Source organism: Peromyscus eremicus, chromosome 2, assembly GCF_949786415.1.
Source record: "Peromyscus eremicus chromosome 2, PerEre_H2_v1, whole genome shotgun sequence".
NCBI lineage: Eukaryota > Metazoa > Chordata > Mammalia > Rodentia > Cricetidae > Peromyscus > Peromyscus eremicus.
Window position 1 is genome coordinate 49,049,913 of NC_081417.1, and position 26,083 is coordinate 49,075,995.

Below are 26,083 nucleotides of genomic sequence, written 5' to 3' on the forward strand. Positions count from 1 at the left end.
CCTCAAACTGACAGAGATCCACCTGCCCCTACCTCCAGAGTGCTGTGATTCAAGGCATACACCACCATCACCTGGCTTGTAACTTTTAAGCTAACACTGAAAAAAGAGAACTTGAAGGGAATAAACTAGAAGATTTCACAATTACCTGGGTCCCTGTTAGCAAAATAGCTTAAAGTGGTAAGGAGGTTGGAAAGACCTAGGAGACCCAGGCATAATAGGAACAGAGTTACAACTGCAACTAATGTTGTCTTGGAAGATGGAAGAAAGCAGTGCCCCTCTGACCTCTGCAATGAATAGAAGAGAAAGAGAAGAGAATGGATTACCTTTTACAAGAAAATTAGCCAGCACAATATAATAATTTTAGCCTAATTAGGGCCATTCCTCAACAAAATGGAAATTTTTGCTCTTTCTTTTATCTGTATATTTACTGTTTTGTCTAAGTATTTTATCTATTTGCTATTTTGTGTGTTCCTTGTATCTGTTTAGGCATGTCTTTCCATAGTTTAAGAATGCTATCTTCATTGATCTTGTTGAAGATCATGGTTACACATTATTAAAATATCCCTTATAAATATCCATCATAAATCCTAGAAGCAGCCTGCAGATGTTGCTTCATGGCATTTGCTTGGGTACTGCCTGTTTTTTGTACTGTTTTTTTTTTTTTTTTTTTTGTGTGTGTGTGTGTGTGTGTGTGTGTGTGTGTGTGTTTCTAGGTAACTTGGAGTCAGTAATGTAAAACTGTAAAATGTAGAAAGATAAAACTCTGTTAAAATTTTATGTAAATGCCCACCCCTCTACCCCAGTAGGCAATAGAGGGTAGGGAATGGGGAAGGAGAACATAAGGGGATGCAATGGTTGAGCTGGAAGAAAGAAGGAATGGGAGAGCAATGAAAGAGATATCTTGATAGAGGGAGACATCATGGGAATAAGGAGAAATCAGGTGCTAGGGAAGTTTCCAGGAATCTGCAAAAATGGCCCCATCTTAGACTACTAGCAATGGTGGAGAGAGTGCTTGAACTGGTTTACCCCAGTAATCAGATCGGTGGGTACCCTAACTGTCACCATAGAGCTTTTCACCAGTAACTGATGGAAGCAGATGCAGAGATCTACAGCCAGGTACCAGGCAGAGTTCCAGGAGTCCAGTCAAGGAGAGAGAAGAGAGATTCTGTGAGCAAGTGCATCAAGATCATGATGGGGAAACCTACAGAGACAACCAAACCAAACTAGTGGGAACTCATGAAATTTAGATCAATGGCTGTGGAGCCTGCATGGGACTGGTCTAGGTCCTCTACATAGAGAGACAGTTATGTTGCATGATGTGCTTGGAGGGCCCCCTAGCAGTAGGATCAGAGTCCATCCCTGGTGCATGAGCAGACCTTTTGGAGCTCACTACCATGATGGGACACTTGGCACAGCCTTGAACCTTCCTTTACTAAATATACTCCCCATGGGAGGCCTTAACTTCTTGTAGGAGGGAATGGGAGTTGGTGATAGGGGGAGGCTGGAGGGGGAGAGGAGGGAAGAGGGGGAATCTTTGTCATGTAAAATTAATAAAAAAATTTTCTTAATAAAATAAACTTCTGCAAATGATCTCACATTTCTTCCCCCATGTAATAGTTTCTATTATTTTAAATGAAAGAGAATGGAAAATTGTTTGTTAGGAAAACAACACAGGTACAGTCCATCAGATATCAGGCAGGCCAAATCATATAAGCAACAGACAAGCCTGTTATCACAGGCTGCAGACAGATGGAAGAGAGGGGGAAAGAAGTGGAGAATTCAAACTTGGGCTCACTCTTAATCAGATTAATCAAAGAAGAAGCACTTTGCTTCACAACCTTGACTTGACAATGATACATTTTTGTGCCTATGAGGTTATCATTAATGTATTTAGCTGACACAGAATACCTGGTGTATGTCACTGATCATGAATACTTCTCCTTCATCTATGCCTATAATTTAAAAATTTAGTCCTTTCATGGTATCCCATTGTTTCTTGCATTTTTGTTCACATTCTTACTAGATAGTCTAAGTTTGCTACTTAATTCTCAATGCCTGGTAGTCTACCTTCTATTTAATCCATTCTTCCAGTTAAACATTCCCTTGAGCTTTTAATTTGGTAATACAGATTTTTAATTCTATCTGTATTTCAGCTTGAGTTCTCTTTGAATTCTATCTGTTTAGTAAATTTGATTTTCACGTGCTAGATTGTCTTCTTCATTTCATTGAGCAATATGTTTATATTCCCTTGGCATCACTAAGCACTTGTTTTTTGTAATTTCTTTGAGCTATTATTTGTGAATTTTAAAAATCTCTCTGAATTCCTAGATGAAGTTGGTGATGATTCTTATAATTTCTTTGTCCTGTGATTCATCTCAATAATACTCATTGTAAAACATTTCTGTAGAATTGGGATTTAAGATAGAAAGGCCATACTATCTGACCTGTCATGCTTCTTGAGTTTTATGATAAAACTTGGGCATGTAGACTTCTTTAACTGGCTTTGTATCTGATAGGGACGCTGTAGGTAGGGCTGGAACAGAGAATACTGTTGGCCCCGACATGGAGGTTTAAAGCTGGGAAGTGGAAGGCAAGAATTTCCACCTAAAAACTGAAAAAAAAAAGATTCTAAAACGGCGCTACAAACAGCTTCCTAATTGTCTCTCTCAAATGAGCGGCAGCTGCTGTTTGAGCTACTGGTGGGTTCCTGGTGTGCGTGCTTGACCTGCAGTATGGCGGGAATGAGGCCTCTGCAAGTGGCACATTAAGCTGCATTGTGGATTTAGCGTTTGCTAGTACAAAACCAAAAAAAAGAGGTTTCTGAGCTACATGCTGCTTGGATAAAAGCATAGACCCACGATAGCTCCCAGAGCTGGCAGTAAACTTACCAGCCATGTTGGGAAGCTGAGGTGGGCGGAGGCAGCAGCTACAGCTGCTGCAGTTTAAAGCAATAGATTCACAACAAGACAGATTCAGATGTAATAGTTTACAATGTGTGTAAAAGATACGTAGGCTTGAAAGAGACAAAAAAGGTGATATATACAGTTATATAAACAAATACATAGTTTTAAAAAATAAAGTCTTTAAAGAGACAGTAAAATTAATATATAAAATGAGCCACGTAAAGATGAATATTACACAGAGAATCTGGATTGTGTTGTCTTTGGGACTTTTAACTGCAGAAAAACATTTGATTGTAAAAGCTGTTGAGTTATGCCAAAATGTATATTTTAAAGATACCTTGACTTCAAAATTTGGATGTAAGGATGTGTTGCTTTGGAAAAGAGTCTCTTTTGTTCCCACAGAAAGCCACAGGCTATGGATTTGTTCCAGATTAAGATACATTAGGTTTGACCAGCCAAGACCCCCTGAAAGGTCTCTGATGACACCATGGCCCAGATGATCCAACATCCAGAACAATTTGAAGGCAACTAGCTCAGACGATACACCCTCATGGACTATTCCATAATCCTAAAATTTTCTTTGTATCCCCATAAGATACAGCGCCCCCCTCCAGCAGGAAGTAGTATGAGAAGCTACGCCCAAATTCCCAAATTATATGTAATTTTACTTTGTTAAGGTTAAAACCTTCCTTTTTGAAAAAAAAAAGGGGGAAATGCTGTGGGATGTTCTGTATGGCAAATGTGTTGCTAATTAGTCAATAAATAAAACACTGATTGGCCATTGGCTAGGCAGGAAGTGTAGGCGGGACAAGGAGGAGAATAAAGCTGGGAAGTGGAAGGCTGAGTCAGAGAGACACTGCCAGCCACCACGATGACAAACAGTATATGAAGATGCCGGTAAGCCATGAGCTACATGGCAAGGTATAGATTAATGGAAATGGATTAATTTAAGCTGTAAGAAAAGTTAGCAAGAAGCCTGCCACGGCCATACAGTTTGTAAGCAATATAAGTCTCTCTGTTTACTTGGTCGGGTCTGAGGGGCTGTGGGGCTGGCAGGTGAGAGAGGTTTGTCCTGACCGTGGGTCAGGCAGGAAAACTCTAGCAACAGAGGTTGAGCAAGGCACAGTAGGGCTCACCACTCTTTTCCATGTCTCTACCTAGCTCAGGAGTAGGTCTGGAGATTGGTGAACATGCAGGTTAGGTAGTGTCAGTTGTATGCACACAGGAGGCTGGGGCAGAGAACAGGATGTGTAAAATTTTGATAATTATTTAATAATCTTACAACTAATCAACTTGCTAATCAGGTGCATCAATCTTTTATAATTTCACTTAAAATTTGTATTTATGAGCCAGTGACATTGCTCTGTAAGTAAGGTGTTTGCTACTAAGTCAGATGACATGAGTTTAATCTCTGCAAACCAAGACATAGAAAGATGGAACCCATTGATTTACTTCCAAACATGTGTCATGCTATACACATAGGCACGCGCACACACACTCACACACACACACACACACATACACACACACAATTTAAAGTAGAATCTCTCTCTCTCTCTAATATATATATATATATATAGTATATAATATACAGTATATAATATATAGTATATATATTTATTATAAATAAAATATATGTATAATATATATTATATAATACATATATCTATCTATCAGAGAGATAGAGAGATAGATAGATAGATAGATAGATAGATAGATAGATAGATAGATAGATTCGGTGTGTGTGAAACTGCAGTGAACTCAGTTTTAGTATTTATTTTTTCATTCCAATGTATAATGGCATTTCTGTTTATTCCACTTTTAGTAGACTAGATCTTCCCATCAAACATAAGTTGAAAATGATTGTCTTTTGAACTAAAATTTCTGTTTCTATTATTTTTAATATAGTTATTAACATTAAAGTACTTTTTCAAAAAAAAAAAGGAAGGAAATGTGCTGTGGTATGGTCTGTATGTCAAATGTGTTGCTGATTGGTCAATAAATAAATCACTGATTGGCCAGTGGCCAGGCAGGAAGTATAGGCGGAACTAACAGAGAGGAGAATTGAGAGAACAGGAAACTGGGTGGGAGAGACACTGCCAGCCGCCACCATGACAAGCCGCATGTGAAGATGCCGGTAAGCCACGAGCCATGTGGCAAGGTATAGATTAATAGAAATGGATTAATTTAAGCTGTAAGAACAGTTAACAAGAAGCCTGCCACGGCCATACAGTTTGTAACCAATATAAGTCTCTGTGTTTACTTGGTCAGGTCTGAGTGGCTGTGGGACTGGCGGGTGAGAGAGATTTGCCCTGACCGTGGGCCAGGCAGGAAAACTCTAGCTACAGAAATGTCCATTTATAATAATCCAAAATTGAAAAGAATATTATTACCAATTATCTAATGAATATAAAAATAATGATTGTGTATTATGATTTTATGAGTACTGTAAATGTGATCATATTACAACCTTTCAAAGCATGATCAAAATTACCTCTGAACTATTTCTCAATAAATATCAAAGATTATCAAGGAAACAAAGATTATCAAGAAAAAGAAAAAGATGATATAAAATATATTTTTATTGGTCTAATAAGCATTTTAATTGTATTAGGAATATCTTAAAATTATAAACACAGCAAAACCTTATTTTTGTGGTTCTAATAAATGTGCCCTAAATGAAAATAATTCTGTTAGTTCATATTGCCTTCAAAAATATTTCTAAAAAAAGGATAACTGAAACAAATTTTGAAAAACTTACATAGAAGGAAATTATCACAGTTATCCTCCTTAGAATTCAAAATACAATATGATGGGAGGAAGAAACTGCATGATTGGCTCTCCTTCAATTTTAAAATATTTTATGAAAGAGAGAAAAGAACAGCACACCAGACTTTGCTGAAGCCAGTTAAGAGAAGGCTATTTTCTCCTAATTAAATCATTACTGTTTACAGATACTCCTTTTTTCAATTAATTTTATTTGTCTACTCTCTTACACAATTTGTTTCATCAAAACAGTGGGATTTTTATATAGTGGAATACATTTATTGATTTCAGTATAGTGAATCATTCATGCATCTCTGGGATAAAGTCTACTTTACTATGGTGAATGATCTTGTTGATGTTCTCGAGTTTAGTTTGAAAGAATTTTATTGGATATTTTTTGCAACTATGTTAATAAAGGAATTTGGTTTCTAATTTTCTTCCTTTGTTGAGTCTTTATGTGGTTTGGGTATCAGGGTAACTGTGGCCTCATAAATTATACAATTAAGAATTATACAACATTCTTTCTGTTTCTATTTTGTAGAATAATTTGAGGAGTGTTGGCATTAACAGTACCTTGAAATTCAGGAAGAAGTCATTGCTAGAACCATATAAACAAACTGAAAGAAAAAAAACCATGATAATATCATTAGTAGAAAAGGCATTGGACAAAATAAAAAGCTCCTTTCTGAAAAAGTCCTGGAGAGATTAGGGATACAAGGGACACACCTAAACATAATAAAGGCTGTTTATATAAACCCAAAGACAACATCAACTTAAATAGAGAGAAACTCAAAGCAAATCCCCTAAAATCAGGAATAAGAAAAGGCTGTCCACTCTTTCTATATGTATTCAATATAGTACTTGAAATCTTGACTAGAGCAATAAGGAAAATTTAAGGTGATCAGGGGGATGCAAATTGGAAAGACAGAACACAATTATGTTTATTTGCAGATGACATGATAGTATGTATAAGAGACCATAAAAATTCCACTGAGGAACTTCTAGATCTGATAAACACTTTAAATAGTGTAGCTGGAAAAATTAACACACAAAAATAATTAGTAGCCCTCCTACATACAAACAACAAACAGACTGAAAAAGAAACCAGAAAAATAACACCTTTCACAAATAGCTTCATAAAATATCTTAAGATAACTCTAACCAGACAAGTAAAAGTCTTTTATAGTACAAAGTTCAAGTCTTTAAAGAAAGATATTGAAGAAGATACAGAAGTTGGAGAGATCTCCATGCTCATGGTTGGGTAGAAATGACATAATAAAAATGATCATCATACCAAAACAGATTCAATGCAATCACCTTCAAAATTTCAACACAATTCTACACAGGTCATGAGATGACAGTTCTCAGCTTCATGCAGAAATACAAAACAAATTAAAAGAGTAGCTAAAACTATCTTGAACAATAAAGGAAGTATTAGGGTTCCCAATATTCCTATTTCAAGAAGTACCACAAAGCTATGGTAATAAAAACCACATGGTATTGGCAAAAAATAGTCACAGTAATGAATGGAATTGAATTGAAGACACTGATATAAACCCTCAAGCCTATGAACACCTGATTATATATATATTAGTTTTTTGAGACAGAGTTTCTCTGTGTAGCTTTGCACCTTTCATGGATCTCGCTCTGTAGACCAGGCTGGCCTCGAACTCACAAAGATACGCCTAGCTCTGCCTCCTGAGTACTGGGATTAAAGGAGTGCACCACCACGGCCAAGCTGACACCTGGTTTTTATAAAGAAACCAGAAATACACATGAGGAAAAAAAAAGCATATCCAACAAGTGGTTCAGGAAAATTTGGATGGCTATTTGTAGAAGAATACAACTAGATACATTTCCATCACCTTGTGCAAAACTCAACTCCATATGTATCATAGGCCTCAACATAAAACCAGGTACACTTAACAAGATAGAAGAGAAACTGGGGAATAGCCTTAAACTCATTGGTACAGGTGAAAATTTTCTGAACAGAACACAGATAGTTCAGGCACTAAGTCCAACAATTAATAAATGGGGCCTTATAAAACTGAAGAGCTTCTGTAAGGTAAAGAGCATTGTTATTCAGACAAAACTGCAGTCTATGGAATGCAACATGACTGGCCACAGGGAAATTGAAAGGCAAAATTACTTTGAAATTCAGTCTTACACCTATAAGAATGCTTAAAATCAATAACACAAGTGGCAACACATGCTGGTGAGGATGTGGAATAAGGGGAACACTTACCTATTGCAGGTAGGATGTAAAACCTGTACAGCCACTGTAGAAACCAGTATGGCAGTTCCTTAGAAAGATGGAAATCAGTCTACCTCAAGATACAGCTATACCACTCTTGAGCATATACCAGAGGGATGCTTCATCCTATCATAAGAGCACTTGCTCAAACATGTTCATTACTGCTCTATTCATAATAACCAGAAACTGGAAAAAGAAATTATGGTACATTTGCACAATTGAGTATTACTCTTTGGGAAAAAAAAAAAAGAAAGAAAGAAAGAAAGGAAGTTTCCAGTACTGGGACTAGGTTACAACCAATTGACATGTTGACGAAGGGGGTCCCCTGGAAATCTCCAGTCAACCCATTCTGTTGCCACAACAATAAGTTGCTCTCCAGAAACTGACGGCAAGCAGCCATTGCTGAAGAAAACAGCCACATAACTCATGAATATTGAATAGTCAAAGTGGTACCTACACAGAACAATCACTCCTAAATTCTAGCATCATTGGTATGGAAAGGTATCTGAAGGCTATGAAAAGATCAACAGAAATACCAACCCAGCCATACTACTTTTTATCTACAATCTGTCCTGCCTGCAAAATATGCTAGAGCAGTGGTGGTTTAAAGCTCGTAGGAGTAACCAACCCACTTCTTATTTGACTTAAGGCCTACTCCATGAGATGGCACCCTTACCCATCACTGCTGTATTACCAAAAACTGGAGAGTAGATAGCCCAGAGACCTAGAGTTAAAACCAAATACTACTGATTGAAAAGAAACAGTGATAAAATGACTCCTAATGTTATTCTGCTAAAGTCATAGATCAGTGCCTTATTCAGCTATTATCAAGGAAGCATTTTCTTATTTCCTATCAAATCTTATAAAAAATTAAAATCTTTTATTTTTAAATTCATTAATCTACAAGTTAAAAATCCAGTAAAGAGCAATACCATGCTACAATGATTAAAATCTCACTAACTTTTATTTATAAAATACAGCAGTAATTCAAATTATCACATAAATAGAACTTTATATCTCTAAGTATTGACATGTTAAAGTAAAAGTGCAATAACTTCCATATACAAAAACATGATAAAATTCATTAATTAAAAGAATCAAAATACAAATATTGGAGAACATTTAATACATTTTTCATATATGGAATTTAACAACTTGTCCACTAACACCACTTTTTCTGTTCTCCCATGGTTCCAGGCAATGAAATTTGAACTGGAAATAATGAATGAAATTATAAGTAATTAAACTGGAAATTAATGTCATAATAGGTAAGAAATATGATTGTCTATAGAGAGGTTGCAATTTAATATTCTTAGATAGTAAATGTGTATCAGTGTTAGGGAGATATCAATTTAAAAAAACACATATATATCCAATAAATAACTTTCAAATACTGGCTAATGAAATAAAAAAAAATTATATTACTTAAGGATAACATAAAATATATATTGCTACATTTAAAAATAATAAAGGTCAAATGTAACCCTGATAATATATGTGCAAAATGTATTTTCATATTTTGAATGATAAATATTAAAAGTTTTCAATAGAGAGAGCTACACATAATCTGTTAAAGGCACGATTGTTTAACAACAATAAAATGGGCATAAGGGACAATGTCTAGAGGTGTGATATAGAATAATAAAGAAAGAATCACAAAGACAAACTGTGATTTGACTTTGGTGAGAGTAGAATAACTCATCATATCTCATCTACATCAGTAAGATGGAAGAAGAATTCAGGCATCATGTGACTAGATGAGAACTGATGTCTGAGCAACCTATACTGTTCTACGTGCTTACATGTACAGGGAAAGAAAAATCAACCAAATGATGATGCAGCAGAAATTTGTTTATTATGTCTAGGATATAAATAAATATGAAATATTAGAATAGAATAGAAAAAAGTATGAGTGGAGTTCAGGATTATCCATGGTTAAAAAAACAGCTCTAGAGTGAACTTGCAATCTGAATCCATGACATTGAAATGAGAACAAGGAACATGCCTGAGTGTTTAAGTATAAGTGAACAGTATAAGATGGCATGATTTAAGTCAAGAGAAATCAGAAAGTTGAATTTAGACTAAATTAGAATATTGTCAATGATATGGGCTGATATAGCACTTTGCAGGGTACTACTGTAGTGGTTCTGTATTCTATGTCCACAAGCAAGGTAGTAAGTAAAGATTCAGTTGCAGCAGAAGCAATGATAATTTATTAAAAAAAAAAAAACCAACTTCCAAAGGAAGAAGAAGGGTGGATCAGAAAGAAGTTGTAGTTGCTCAAACAGGCTGTGTTTAAAGATCAGGTTTTTGTGTCACATATGACTTCTGGCTTATTCACATATTGTGGGGTTTTATGGCATATGTTATATGTATAAATGCAGACCTACATATAATGCAACACATTTCATATCTTATTTGCATTACCCAGGATTGCATGTTTTAGTACTTCAACAAGCTAGTTTCACCTTCACACACTCTGGGAGGAATCCTTGGCCTGGACTAGGGTCCTTCCATTTTGACTTGGTAAAGAGAAGGTTCTCAGCCTCTGCTAACTTGCTGCTTTAATGCTGATTCTTGAAGTCTGCTCTCCAGCCTGATTAAAATCATGAGGCAAAATATAAAAAAAAACATAGCTGATAGTTTAAACTACAGTGTTAACAGCCCCAATAACCACAAAATCTTGGAATATTACTAAGAAAAAGACAGTCACCGCAGAGAGTAGGTATTACACCAATTAGGGAAGGAAAATGTTACTGGAGGGGGAGTTTGAGACCATGGTCTCTGCACAATGTCGTTATAAGACAGCAAAGGGATGGGTGAAATAGGGAATGGTGGCCATGTTTAAGTTTTCTAAGTACAGAAATTTTCAGGGGACATGAAAAGAAGTAGGAAACTGAGAAAGACCACAGAATGTGAAGACTAATTGTTGTAAGATTCCAGAAGAGTCTGCAGACAGTTCTGACTGCTTATGATGATTCATTCAATTAAAAAAAACATAACAAAAAACAGACCACAAAAATTTGAATATAACTTTTTAAACTTAGATTCTCAAGTGCTCAAAAAAGCCCTCCTTCTGATACTAAAATAAATCTAAATTGTTTATTTTCTTGCTAAACAGTCTTATATTTTAAAATCAAGGTTTTAAGACTATTGGATCCTGGGTTATATATGCTTTACTGAGTTATTTTCTAAAATCTCAAAAATCCTAACGATATATTTATTCCAATATATCTAACACTTTATGATGGCCTATCACTTCTAAACAATGAATTTCTACATGCAGAAGAACGAAATTAGATTTATGTCTTTCACCTTGTACAGAACTCAATTCCAAACACATACAGTGATGGGACTGGGTTGCACTCGTTCAGTTGTTGGCATAGTGGGTCCTGTGGAGACCCCCTAAAAAACCCAACCTGATGCTAGGACAGTGGATTCTTCTCTGAAAACTGACAGTGGGGCCCCATTAACCAAGGACAATATTCATACAGCTCACTGAATGTAGAGAGGTCAACCTGGTGCCTGCACGCTACATTCTAGTCTCTTCGGTGCTGGAGGATACTCTGCAAGCTTCCAAAAGAGAAACTTGGACTCCAAACCCAGCCACAAAACCCTTGACCAGCAATCTGATCTGCCGGCGTTATGTGCTGGCACAATGATATCACAGAACTTGTGGGAGTGGCCAACCAATATCTGGCTTAACTTTGGCCCACTCCACAAGAGGGAGCCCATGCCCTACAATGCCTGGATGGCCAGGAACCCAAGGCAGGATAACCCAGAGAGCTAGGGTAGAAACAAACAAAACTGTCTCCCCCCTCCCAATAAAATCAACGAAATGATTCCTAATGATTTTCTGCTATAGTCATAGCCTTGTCGAATTTTCATCAGAGAAGCTTCTTCTGGTGGATGACGGGAGCTGGGAGTGGGTGCAGCAACCTATAGCCAGACATTGCAGAAAATCTAAATTGAAGGTCTCCATCGAAAATCTCCGCTCAGAACTGGGAGAACTGCATGGAAGTGGAGAAGGAAAGATTGTAGAAGTCAGGACATGGTCCACTGAATCAGCTAGGCAAGAATCACATAGGCTCACAGAGATTGGATTGGCAAGTACTGGACCTGCTTGGGTATGCACCAGGTCCTCCACAATATATTATGACTTCTAACAGTGAAAGTTCGTGTGTCTCTGACTCTTTTGCCTGTTCTTGGGACTTTTTTCACCCTATGGGGTTGCCTTGTTCAGCCTCCATATGAGAGCTTTTGCCTGGTCTTATTGTATCTTGTTTTGTTGGGCTTGGTTGTTGTTTCTTGTAGACCTGCTCTTTTCTGTAATGGAAACAGTGGGAAAGTTGATATGGAGGAGAGGGAAGGTGATGGGGAGCTGGGAGGAATGCAGTGTTGTGGGATATTTGTACACTAAGTGAAGGTGTAATGCTATGATTGGTATAATAAAAAGCTAAATGGCCAATATCTAGGCAGGGGACTTCAGGGCAGAGAGAGCTCTGGGAAGAAGAAAGGAGGAGGGGATGTCAATGAGACACGAAAGGAGTCAGACATCCAGAATGAAAGAGAAGTGAAAAGCCCAGGGTAAAATGTAGATTAATAGAATTGGATTAATTTATTATAAGAGGTATTTAGGAACAAGCATAATCTGTAAGCAGAGCTTTCATAGTTAATGATAAGTCTCCGTGTCGTTATTTGGGAGCAGGCTGTTAGGACAAAGAAAAATTTTTACGGCCGAAGGAGTGGAAACTTTGGTCAGGAAGTATTGTATGAGAGAAGAATCTATTTACAAAAAACAAACAAACAAACAAAAACCTGTAAATATAGACATTAATTTAAAACATGAAACACTGAAACTTCTATAAGATAACCAAGTAGGCACCATAGAAGATTTTGGGGTAGGCAATAGCTTTTCAAATAAAACACCAACAAAATAGAAACTAACCACAAGGATTAAGAAATATGATTACAAGAAAATAAAATGATTTTGTACAGGAAAGAAAACCATCATGAGAGCAAACAGATAAACAGATACTCCATATAATGGGAGAAAACTTTGACATTCACACTTCAGAAAGGGGCAAATATCTTTAATTTATAAATAATAGCAGAAAGTAAATACCAGGAAAATAAAACTGCCAAACAACAAATGGGCAAATGAGCTGAATAGACAGTATTAATAAAATAGACATTTCAAAAAGAAAATACAAATGACTAGTACCTAGTTTTAAAAGTCTTCCATATCACTACCTATCAAGGAAATGCAATTCAAACTAGTTTGAGAAATCATCTCACCCCAGTAACAATGGCTGTCATTAACAAATCTAACAACAAATGTAGAGAAAATATGGAGAAAAAAGAAGCATTTCACATTGTTGGTGGTGATTCAATTATTACAACTATTAATTATTTTTGATATTTCTCAAAAGATTAAAAGGAAAAGTACAATATGACACCTTTCAATTCTATTCCTGGGCATATACCCTATGAATAGCATAGCCTACCATAGTGATATAGCTGTATACACATGTTTATTCCTGATTTATTTACTATTGCTAAGAATTTTAATAAAGACTAGTTGTCCTTCAGTGGATGAATGGATAATGAAAATTTGCTCTATATAAAAAATAAATTACTTTGCATTTCTAAAGACAATGAAATTACAAAATTTGCAGGAAATTTTGAATTGATATAGCCAATGGACTTAAATAGTGTAAATATTAACTGAGGTCAACTAGTCTCAAAGGAAGAAGGAAAGAAAAAGAAAGAAAGAATTAACACAAGTCCCGTCATCATGTTTGGAATCTAGTTAATAATATATGTATATATGTAACAAATTCGTGATGTAGAAGCTTTATAACATGCCGAAAAGGCTAAGCAATAGAGGACAAGGAAGGACTGAATGCAGGTGATGGTCACAGTTATAAAAGAGGATGCAAAGCTAGTTGTTTATCTAGTTCTAATTCTGTCTTGGATTTTTAATTTCTGCTGGTTGATAAATACATAAAACTATAGTTAATAGCTTGAGTGTAAAATCCAGTGTGAAGCACCATAGATTCAAAAAGCTCTTCTAACTCTGTAGAAGTTTACTGAAATGTGTAAACTTTAGGTCTGCTTAAATTTGGTTTAGGATATTTATTTTATTTGGACGTTTTTAAAAAATAATATAAAATATATTGAAAGACAATATAGCAGTAGCAAAAACCAAGTCACTGGCTAAACTAGAATTTTCTTTGAGTTACTCTCCAATGCCAAGGCAGTAGTGTATTGTTTCTTGTGGAATATAACCTCTCATTTAGCAACCCTATAACACAGAGATATTTATTTCCCAGGAACTAACTGTATATCAGTCATAGTCTGCTTGGTTGTCATCTTTTTGCTTTGTTTTATTTCAGATAGATAGATGAGGATGACGAGAATGACTGTGGAACATGACGCAGTTGCACAGAGGACACAAAAGTCGTATTGTCACCTGCTGAAAACAACTGGATTAGGGAACATTTTGGGCAGTTTTTAGTGCTTCCTGTGCACAGCTTGGGGTGTATGGCAATGTTTTTATGAATATGTGCAGATAAGAAAGACTTACTGATCCATTTGGGATGTTCGCTGAAAGGATGCCACATAAACATGGGAGGTGTGTGTGAGACCATCAGCTTACTTAGGAGTGAGATTCAACTGTTAAGTGGAATTCTGTGTTTGAAATATGAATGTTGAATTTTCAGCTTATTCCACCCTCTGTGGAAGGGCACTTTCTGGGGCTAAAGTCTTAGGAATTTTATTTGGAAGTGCATCTTTAGGTACTTCCCAATTTACAGTATTTATGCCATCTGAAAAAGTTTTATTTCTAAAATTGCTAAAAGTCACCACATGTAGTTAATTTAGTCAGAACTTCACAGTAAAACATTTATCTTATCTTCTCCTAGCCACTTGAAAAGAAAGCTTTATATGTAATATCTAAGTGTGAATTATTTCATAAACAATATAAACATGTGAATCTAGCCATGTAAATTATTAATAGTGGTAACCTCTGGAAAAAAGGACAGAGAAGATGGAGTGGGACATTGTTTTGATTTTGCATCACTAGAAAGTATTATGCCAGGCATGCATTTTGGAACTGAAAAATGAAAAAAAATGAGCTTAAAATATTCACAATAAATTTTCTATATGAATAGTTAGGCTATGAATTAAGTGTCGAAATATCAAAGTATGTCTGGAGAAATTTAATCAGCATAGCTGAGTCACCTAGTTGTTACAAAAATTGTTGTTACAAAGACAAAGTCCAGTCAACAATCTTGTCAACAGAGAAGGTAGGGAACAAATGTGACTTTATTTCTTGTCAATGGTGCAATGTGGCAGGCATCAAGGCACTAAAGATGTTGCTTTGAGATGAATCACTGAAATTGAGTATGACTTTTCAAGTGTTTGTTACCTTATAGGGGAAGGAAGAGAATATAATCATCAAATTTAACAAGGTGAATAAAAATTATTTTCCTATCTTTCCTTTTGTGATATGCCTATCTAGGGATTTAGATCCTGTTTGGAAGAACTACATCACAATTGAGTTGGCAATTGTGTCTCATGAGCATCCCTCTTTAAACCACATGTCCTGTTTAGTCAGGATTGCTTATCATTTTCATTCAATTCTTTGGCATTCAGCACAAGAACCATTGCCCTCTCCACTAATGGACCTCGGAACCATTTGGAAAAGCAGTTTGATTTGCACAAGCTCCAGGTACAAATTAATGGATGCTTTTAGCCTAGAAAAAGCAATGACAGGTGGTAGACAATCTGAAATGATTCAATTCAGCCAAAATTTTTAAATCTATTTTTCATGTGATATATCAACATGATTTTGTTTTGACTTATATTGGCTTCTAAAATAGATTATTTGAAAAAAACTGCAACAAATGCTACTATAAAATATCAAAGCCATACTATGAAATTGAAGGCCACCAACCATTGAAGTATTTTCATTGTAGGCAAACTGGAAAATTGTAAATATCAATTTTAAAGGTATACTTTACAGCTAAGAATAGTTCATTTATTTTAAATATATTTTTTTAAATTTCCAGCTAACACAATTGTACATTGTTATTGGTACTCATGGTATTTCCATACATTCATGTGATGTATAATGATTAGATTAGGTTATGGAAGATCTGTCACCCCATACATGCATATTTCTCTACGTTGAGAACACTAAAAATCCTTTCTCACAGCTATTTTGAAATGTTTAGATAATTATCCTTAGATACATTTCTCTCTGCTCCTGCCCTTCTCTGCCACCTTCATTGCCCGCCCCTCCATCCCTCATTCTGTTAGTCCAACTCTTTCATTTGTTTGCTTCTGGTGTTTTGAGACAGGGCTTCTCTGTATAGCCTTGGCTGTCCTAGAAATAGCTCTGCCTACAGACCTCACCAACAGCCACACAGGGCTTGTGTATAGAAAAGTTGTACGTTTTATTTTAAAAAGAAATAAAATGATAGGTTGGAAATCAAATTCCATATCAAGGGAAATATTTTCTGCCAATTGGCTAATTTTTTTATTTGTATATTTACTGCCTTTATTGATGGGGTTAAAATGTTGTTTATTAAAAAAAAATGTTTCTAAATGTTAGGTTTGATTTTTCAATGGAATTGTCTTTACTTCATTAGGCTAAGTGAAAGTAGCCAGGCACAGAAAATGTTCTGTTTGTTCTCATTATGTATTGAAGATAAAAAGTTGAGGACAGGCAGTGGTGGCACAATCCTTTAATCCCAGCACTCATGAGGCAGAGGCAGGTGGATCTCTGTGAGTTTGAATTTGGGGCCAGCCTGTTCTACCTCCAGAGCTAGCTCTAGGAAATATATATTTTTTATAAACTTCCGTCATTCAAATGTCTCTTATTTGCAGGGTACTCTTAAAATTGTGCAATATACTGTCTGAAGACTTCAAGTGAAAAAAAAACTTAATTATTACTCTCCTAACTCACCTCGTGAACAATATTACTTTCCAAGTTAAAAGCAATCTCATTATTTGATTGTTGGTATTGTCAACTTGACTGAAAATAGAATTGCCTAGTGATGACCCATGGAGGATCATCAATGATTACATTTATTGAGGTACAGAGATCTGTCTACTCTGAGTGATGCCATTCCCTGACTGGAACCATAGACTTTATTAAATGGAGAAAGAGAGCTAAATACATGCATACAAGACTCATTGATTAGTTTCTGATTGCTGGTGTTATATGATTACCAGTTTCAAGGTCTGCTGCTTGGCTTCCCAGGAGCATAACTTGAATTGTGAGCTGAAATGAGCCCTTTCTTCTTTGAGTTGATTTTGTCAGGTTATTTATCACAGAAATAGGAAAAAAAATCTAAGACTCTCACGAATTACATTAAGCAAATAAAACAAACAACAAGCAATCATACCTAAAAATCAGAATTTGTTTTTTTTATAGGACGAGGTACACTCCATCATCTGAACACAAGAGAGGCTGAGGTAGAAAGCTAGCCCTAAGTTTGAAGCTTGTATGGGCTACATTAAAAAGTTCCTAGCACCCCCCCCTTGTTGATATCCCCACTAATATCCCCAAATATCCTCTGGCATTGCTCCCAAAGAGCAACAGAATATTTCTATGAATTAAAAGAATTATTAATACCTCTGTTGAGCATAGTTTATGAATAAAATGCAAAAATGGTATTCCTTTGTATCAAAAATTTACCATATATATTTGGCCCAATAATTGAAAAAGTACACTTTTATTATCTTTGGTTGTTCAGTCCTGGTTTCTTCATATTTAAGAAAAAGTGTGATATGTAAAGGTAAAGAAATAATAATAAAAATAGTGAGACTTTGTAATATGACATGGGGATATGATTATTAAACATATTATATGGCCATGGCTACTACCCATAACAACAAACATTATCTTTGAGTAAAATAGTTTTATTTTCTAGTTTACATATTTATAAAACTTCTAACATTGATTTAGGTAAACTTTAATTAAAGTTTGAGTTAAAAAATGTAATTATTTTCTAGAATACTCTTTCAAAATTATATGGTACTTGTACATAACCTTTATTGTCATGAAAGTCTTATACGTAATTATATAAAATTCTGGCTGCTGGAAATGTTTATTATCACAGGAATTGCATGGACATCCCTCAAGGAGCAAAAGTAAATCGACTCAATGACCTAATTATCTCACTTCTAGGTATAAAAGCCAAAGGAAATTCTATTAGTATATTCATACTCAAGAGAACTATATATGCTCATTATAGTTGCTGCATTATACACAGTGGGTAGATATGAACAAAACCAAGACACCCATCATTGGATCAATATATAAATAATACAGAGTACAAGTAAGCTGTGAAATAGTATTTAGCCATAAAAAACACACATCTTGTTATTTGCTGGAAGATTAATTAAATTGGAGAATATTCTGAATAACAAGCACAGAGATGCAAACATGTCTTTATTCTGATTTCTATATAGATGTTAACACATGCTCTACTAACCCAGTGAATAATTCATGTCTGCAAGTATAGCAGTTGCAAATAGAAATGAGAATCACTTTAGTCCTGGAGTTTAAAACCAGCTTCTTCAAAAAAGAAGCTTTTACACTGTGTAACAATATTTAAAGGAGCTGATGAGGAGGTGGGATAGACAAAGTTTAGGTAATGAAAAACACTGTTAAAAATGTGTAATAAGTTAAATTGACTATAGGACATTGACTTAACTTTAGTTTACAATGTATAAATAAGTACATATAAGAAATATGTCAAAGCCTCTAATGATAAAGCTAAAATAAAGATGCAAGTATTACTTATTTTTATTTGGTCACTACAGATATGACCAGATAATACATTCAATTATGTGTTAGTCAAAACTTTTTTAAACATATGGAGATTTGAAATGCAAGAGCACTTATTCTTTAAGCAGGGGTACTGGAGTTTGAATGTTCAGAAACAGTATTAATCAGCCAGACACACCTTCATATACAGCTATAATTCTAGTCTGGAGGCAATGAATACAAGTGAATCTTGAGATCTTACTGACCAGTCAGCCTAGCAAAGATATTGATGAGCTTCTGGTTGGACAACAGGTCCATCACAAGAGAATAAAGAAGAGAACAATTAAGCATGACATCCTTTACTGCCAAGATATTCTCTAAGTGGGCATGTGTGACATACACCTTGTTCTATACAATAAACCTATCACACACACACACACACACACACACACACACAAGTAAAAGAGCAAGAAAGAAGGAAGGAAGCAATGACGAGGTTGTCATAACTGACCTCTACATGTATGTGACATGTGCATCTCTGCATTCACGCACAAGGACATGCACATGCATAGACATGTGCATGCATTATACACAAACGTAAAATGAGGATCCAGGAAGTTGCAAAGTGCTCTTTAAATGGGGGCAGAAATGGGGCACCATAATCTAGCAGAAAGATCAGGCTATATAAGATTTGAGGGTAACTGGGGAGATAATGAGTGGGGAAAAGTTTAAGCATTTTCAGAGTAGAGAAGACAGAGAAGAAGAACAGAAAAAGGGTTAATCAACATAATGAGGTTTGAATAATCTTCATGGAAGCCTACTATTTTGAAAATCTTTTAAAACTAAAAGATTTAAAACAAAAACTTTGAAGGTGTTCTTTTGGGGATAATGATACAAAAATTATTAAGGGAAAAATTTCATTACAAGATGTGGAATAGCTCCCTATGAGCTATTGGAAAAGGAAGACACCAGATGTGCATAAGACATTACAAGATATTTCTAATGCCCTTGTTGGATTGTATTCTAATAACGTTACTGTAAGTCTGTGTTGCTGAATGAACCCACACCTAGATTGTGTCCCAGAGAGTAATTAAGGTGGCATTGAACTGGAAGTATCTTCACTTCTGGATGGTTTTCATAGTGGCAAAAGGCATTCCCCCAGTGCTTGGGGAGAAGGGTATCAATGGCCCTACCATTTGTGGACCAATGATGTACTCAATTTGTGGGTGTGCTTTATTTCTTATGGAAGCAGAAGTTCTTACAGGGTAGAGAAACAGCATTTGTGACACTCACCTAATGCATTCTGTTCAATGGAAAACACAGATTCACCAATTTAACTGAGAACTTTATACAATTGTTTTCCTTTATGGTTGTATAAAATTAAATTGTTATCTATGTGTCAATTGATCAGCACCTAACCAAGACAGAAATTAGTACCAGGTGTGTGGAACATTGCTGTTAAAGACCTGAGGATGAGGGTTAGGGATTTAGCTCAGTGGTAGAGCGCTTGCCTAGCAAGCACACGGCCCTGGGTTCGATCCTCAGCTCAAAAAAAAAAAAAAAAAAAAAAAAAAAAAAGACCTGAGGATGATATTTTGGGAAGGATTGTAGAAAGTCTTCAGAAACTGGGGCTTTCAAAGCCATTGAGTATGTAGAGCTCAGTGGGCTGTTCTGAGGAGCGTGGAAATTAAAAATGTTATCATGATGGCATCAGTCTGTGACTTTACATCTTGTAATGTTTATTTTATGAAATTGAATGGACCTTGTTTCATTTGACTATGTTTAGAATGGTAATGGCCTTTTAATATATTATTCCTATAATTAGTATAATGTGCTTTCATTTTTTTCTTTCATTATTTCTTCTGGCTAGTTTAGATCTGTTATCTTTTTTCCACAGATAATAGAATTAAATAATCCGTTATTGTCTGTAAGTATCTTTCACTCTAAACGAGTATCTTTCTTTTGTAATAAGATGCATTTCTTAGACACAACAATTGAATGAATCCTTTATCTTAATCCATTTTACATGATTGAATGTTTTGACTGAAGAATTGAAATACCTTATATTTAGTATTATTATGTAAAGGTATATAAGTGTTGATTACAGCCATTTTTGTAAATTTGCAATGTTTAATGGTTTCTATTGCTTCTGTGTTTAACAATTACTCAATACTGGTTTTATTATTTTATTATTTTCTGTGGCCTCATGGTGGTATTTATCTTTCCCAGTCTAGAAGATTCCTCTAAGTATCTTCCCTGTGGCTGAACTGGTGACCATGAGTCATTTATCTTACTTTTTTAATGGATAATTTCTTTATAATGAAAAACATACATCTCTACTAAGAACAGTAGTCTGGGTTTTTGGAAGTCTTTCAGACTTGTTCATTGTTCAGACTTGTTGCATTGTCCTACTTCCACAATTTTTCCAGGCTCAGATAATTTTTCTGTTCTCTCCTTGATCCACTATACAGGTGAGAGTGTCCATAGAGCTTTCCATGTGGCTTGCTGTGTGTTTTATGTCCAGTATTTTAATATGGTATACCATCAATATTTACATCTCTTTTCTGATTTTTTCATACTTTTAATGATTTCCTCATGCTATTCAGATGTTTGTGTGTATTTTCTTGGTATTCATTCAGTGGTTCACATTATTATTTAATACCTTTGAATATACTTGAAATTGATCTTTTTCTGGTATTTCACCCAATTCATGCTCACAAAAGTACATCAGTATGTGATTAATAATTTTGGAGATTTTATGTTACTTTGAATTTTCATGTTTCTAACATTTAGTGATTTGGGATTTAAGTGTCTAACTTTATGTTCTTGGTTGGATATTTTTTATTAACTATATTATTATAATTGAACTATTTGTAATATTTAAGTGGGGTTGAATTGTGGTGAACCTGCCATTCATATGTATTTCAGTAGTTATAATCTATAATCAGTCCTAGAACTCAGGGTACTTGGTGAAGACTGTATATTATTCCCAGTATAGAGTATTAACCCTGAGAATGATCGCAGTTGCTGGACATCCTCACTATTTGATATTTATACTAGCCATTTACTGTAGAGGCCCCTAAATTCAGTGGCTTAGAGTGAGTTTCTGGTATACATGCAACCAATTGAGCATTGGAATTCTCAATTGCCTCAATGATGATCTCTTAGGTGTGCTGGTCTCAGATTTTGCTGTGTGGAGAGGAGTGATTGAGAACCCTTAGCTCCATCAACAGTCTCCAATGATGGTGTTTGTGAGAGTGGAGACTGTAGTTCATTTTCTTGTATTTTTCATAGACTTCTACTGGTCTTTGTATATTCCTTCAACTTTTTTTTTTAATTTTTATACTTTTTGAGTTAAAATACTTTAAAAATTAAATGTATTTTGATCATATTTTGTCAGGGACCAAACATGGACCATGGAAAAGTACTAACTAGGCCAGAGAACAAGCCCCTGCCCTAAACCAGATGCTCCCAAAGATAAAGAACAGGTCAGGTAGGTCAGGTAGCATAGCAACAGAACAATGGGCCCTGACCAGTGACCTTATCACCTAGCACAACATCTTACAACCTCACGACTTGCATGTCCTCCTTCACCTGCATGTCTCCCCTCAACTGCACCCCTTCCCTCCTTCTTGCCCCCTCCCCCTCCCATGCTAAATAAGCCTTGCTGAGGAGAATACAATTTGCAGCTCGATCAGAACACTGTCTTGCTGTCTTCTTTCATGTCTCCCCGTCCCTTTCATTCTCTCCGGCAGGTGGGTTGCCCCCGTTGATACCCCGATGACGGGGCAATATTTTTCTATTCTCAGAAGTTCTTCAAGATCTTTTCCGACCTACCAATCCAACTTCATGTTCTTTCTCAAAAACAAACAAAAACAAATATGCAACAAAACATCCCCAAACCAAGAAAACAAATAAAATCACCCCCCCTCAAAAGCACACCAAGCCGGGCAGTGGTGGCACACGCCTTTAATCCCAGCACTTGGGAGGCAGAGCCAGGCGGATCTCTGTGAGTTCGAGGCCAGCCTGGGCTACCAAGTGAGTTCCAGGAGAGGCGCAAAGCTACACAGAGAAACCCTGTCTCGAAAAACCAAAAAAAAAAAAAAAAAAAAAAGCACACCAAAACAAAACACAAAAACAAAGCAAAACAAAACAAAAACTGTGGAGTCCATTATATATTAGTTCACCTACTCCTGTAGTGGTTAATATATTCAATGTCACCCAATTGAAGAAAACTGATTTTCTTTCCCAGGAGGTATGAGTAGCAGTTCAGTTGTTCACCTTTACTTTAGTGCCTAGGTTTTCATTTGTTCATTCATTTTTAAAAGTACAATGAAATAAAATATAATAAGATTAAAAAAAAAAACTATCACAACAAAGTTGGACAAGACAAACCAACAGAAGAAAAAGAGCCCAAAAGAAGGCATAAGCATCAGAGACCCACTTGTTTGCATATTCAGGAATTCCATAAAACCACTAAACTGGAAGACAGAATCTATGAGCAGAGGTCCTGGTGAAGACATATTCAGGTTCTGTTCATGCTGCTGCAATCTCTGTGAGTTCCTATGAGCTTTGATCATGTTAATTTAGAGGGTCTTGTTTACATGACGTTCTCCATGCCTTCTGGTTTATACACTCTTTGTTGCATCCTCTTTCATGGGATTCCCTGACCTTTGAGGGGAGGGATTTGATGGAGTCAGATGAGTGTTCCAACATCTCCATTCTCTGTATAATACCTGGCTGTGGGTCTCTATATTTTCCCATCTTCTGTAGGAGGAAGCTTCTCTGGTGATGGCTGAACAAGGAACTGATATATGAGTATAGCAGAATATCACAAGGAGTCATTTTATCACTACATTGTTTTCCTTTTTTTAGATCAGAATTATTTGGATCCACCTAGTTCTCTGAGCTATCTAGTTTCAGTTTCTTGGTAACCCAAATATTGTTCGGTATGGGTTCTTCTCGTAGATTGGATATTAAGTCAAATCAGTTACCATTGTAGGTAAAGGTTTTGTGACTGGCTTGATCTTTTTGCTTATCTTTGAGAGACTGCAGAATTCATTCTTGTACCAAAGAACTTAGGGATGAAGTTTCTATGCAGACACAAGTTCAAAATCTCCATTTTAATGTGTTGTGTAGGTGTTGTCTTCAGCAATGGGCTCTTCAACATCCTTAGCCATCATGTAAATGCAAATCAAAACTCCTTTGTGATTTGATCTTATACCTTTGGGAATGGCTAAGATTAAAAAAAAAAAAAAGCAAGTGACTGCTCTTTCTGTAAAAGATATGGATTAACAGGAACACATACATCGTTGATGGGAGTGCAAACTACTAAAGACAATTTTGAAATCAGTGTGGTAGTTCCTCTGGAAAATGGGAATCAATCTACCTCAAGATCCAAACATTCTGCTTTTGGGTATATATCCAAAGATGTTTCATGCTACCACACAGACACTTTTTCAGCCATGTTCATTGCTGTTCTAGTCATAATAGGCAGTGACTAGATTTCCCTCAATAAAAATGAGATACACTTACAAAATGAAGTATTACTCAGCTGTTAAAAAACACATCCTGAAATTTGCAGGCAAATTGATAAAACTAGAAAAATAAATCATCCTGAATGAGGTAGTCCAGAATCAGAAAGACAAATATATGTATACACTTATATGTGGATATTAGTTGTGAAGTCAATGATAACAAAGCTACAATCCATAGAAGCACAGAGAGTAGATATAGAGTAAGGAAATCGAGGGAGTAGATAGATTATGTTAGGAAAGGGAACTAGAATAAATAGATATGGATGGATAGAAGTACTGTGAGAAATTCACTGGAGTCTACTTAAAGGGTAAAGGAATTTATTAGGAAAGAAAACTCACTAAGCAGGATAAAAGAATTGTTGCAGGGTCCTGGAAGGCTGAGGTACTGTCCTCCAATACTCCGGCTGCTTGAGTCAGTCCACACCATTCAAGCCCATGTAAGAGAGAAGAAACCTGCATATATGTGTCTCAGATCTTAAGAGTAGCCCGCAGGCCATGCCCCAGGGGCAGGTACTTCAAGGCCATAGGTAAGTAGAACAGGTATCTACTACATCTCCTCCTTTTGTCTAAATAAGAAAGTTCTATCCTAACATAAAGCTATATACAACAGGAATGATTATCAAGTATTGTCCAGGAGAGGGGAAAGGTAATAAGATAGACAAAAATAGAAATACAACCAGCAAAAACAACATCAAATAAGAGACACATACTAAAATCTAGAAATGTCCAAATCATAGGTAATTGGCATGTTATAAAGATTACTCCAATAGCTATCCTATCCTAAAGAATCTAACTTTAGTATTTTAAATGTTCTTAGCTAAGATATGACAGGACTATAACTGTAACTAAGTAGTCTTCAACCCTATCAAAGACCTGAGAAAGGAAATAACTATACTTGAGAAAACAGGAAGTGCAAGCAAGCAATTTCCGAAAAATTGCAAGAAGAGACAGACAGTTGGCAGCCTAGACAGTCACCTAAAGTTTCCAAGTACTGTTGGGGCATCTATTTTGGCTACAGGCCTAGAATATCTGACAGACCATTTTCAAAGCAGGAATTTTGAAAGACCATCTTACTGTGTCTTGACAAGTTTCATTAGTCACTTTTCCTTGTGTTCTGCTCATCAGGAAAGGACAGCATTCATACTGTCAGCAGTCGAGGCAAGGGCAGTTCTTTATCCAGTAGGCCATTTGTGCCAAGAAGAAAACAAACTTCCAAATGGAGTGTCTTAGAAGCTCAACATTCTCTCAGCAGTAGATTGGTCAGTGTTGCCAGGAGCAATCATGTCTCACATCTACAGAATTCTAAGTTATCAAAACATTTAAATGTCATATTCTCTAGGTCTATGAAGTGTTTGAAGATTAGCTATTCATCTGATAAATGTTTCTGTAAATCTTGAAAACCTAATTAACATAACTACAGATATGACAAGCATAGGTGACTATTAATCTGTAAGTCTTATCTACCTAAATAACCTAAGGATTAAGGCTTCACATATCAAGGTAAACAGTCTGTAAACAGAGGTACAGTATAAGGATAATGACCTCAAAATTGTGATAATACACAAAATATCTTAAACAGAGGTATAAGTGTATAGTGCGATATGACAACAATATCATTAATGTGTATTAATATACGAAATATCCTAAACAGAGGTAGAACATTCATACAATATGAGAAATATAATTTTACATTTGTACCAATATACAAACTATTTCAACTAGGAGTAGGAACATGTGTAAAATACGACAATTATAGTTTTGAATTTGTCAAGATACTTGTAAAATATATATATTGGTTTAATTCAACAGCCTTTATGATCAAATGTCTTTCAACAGTTAA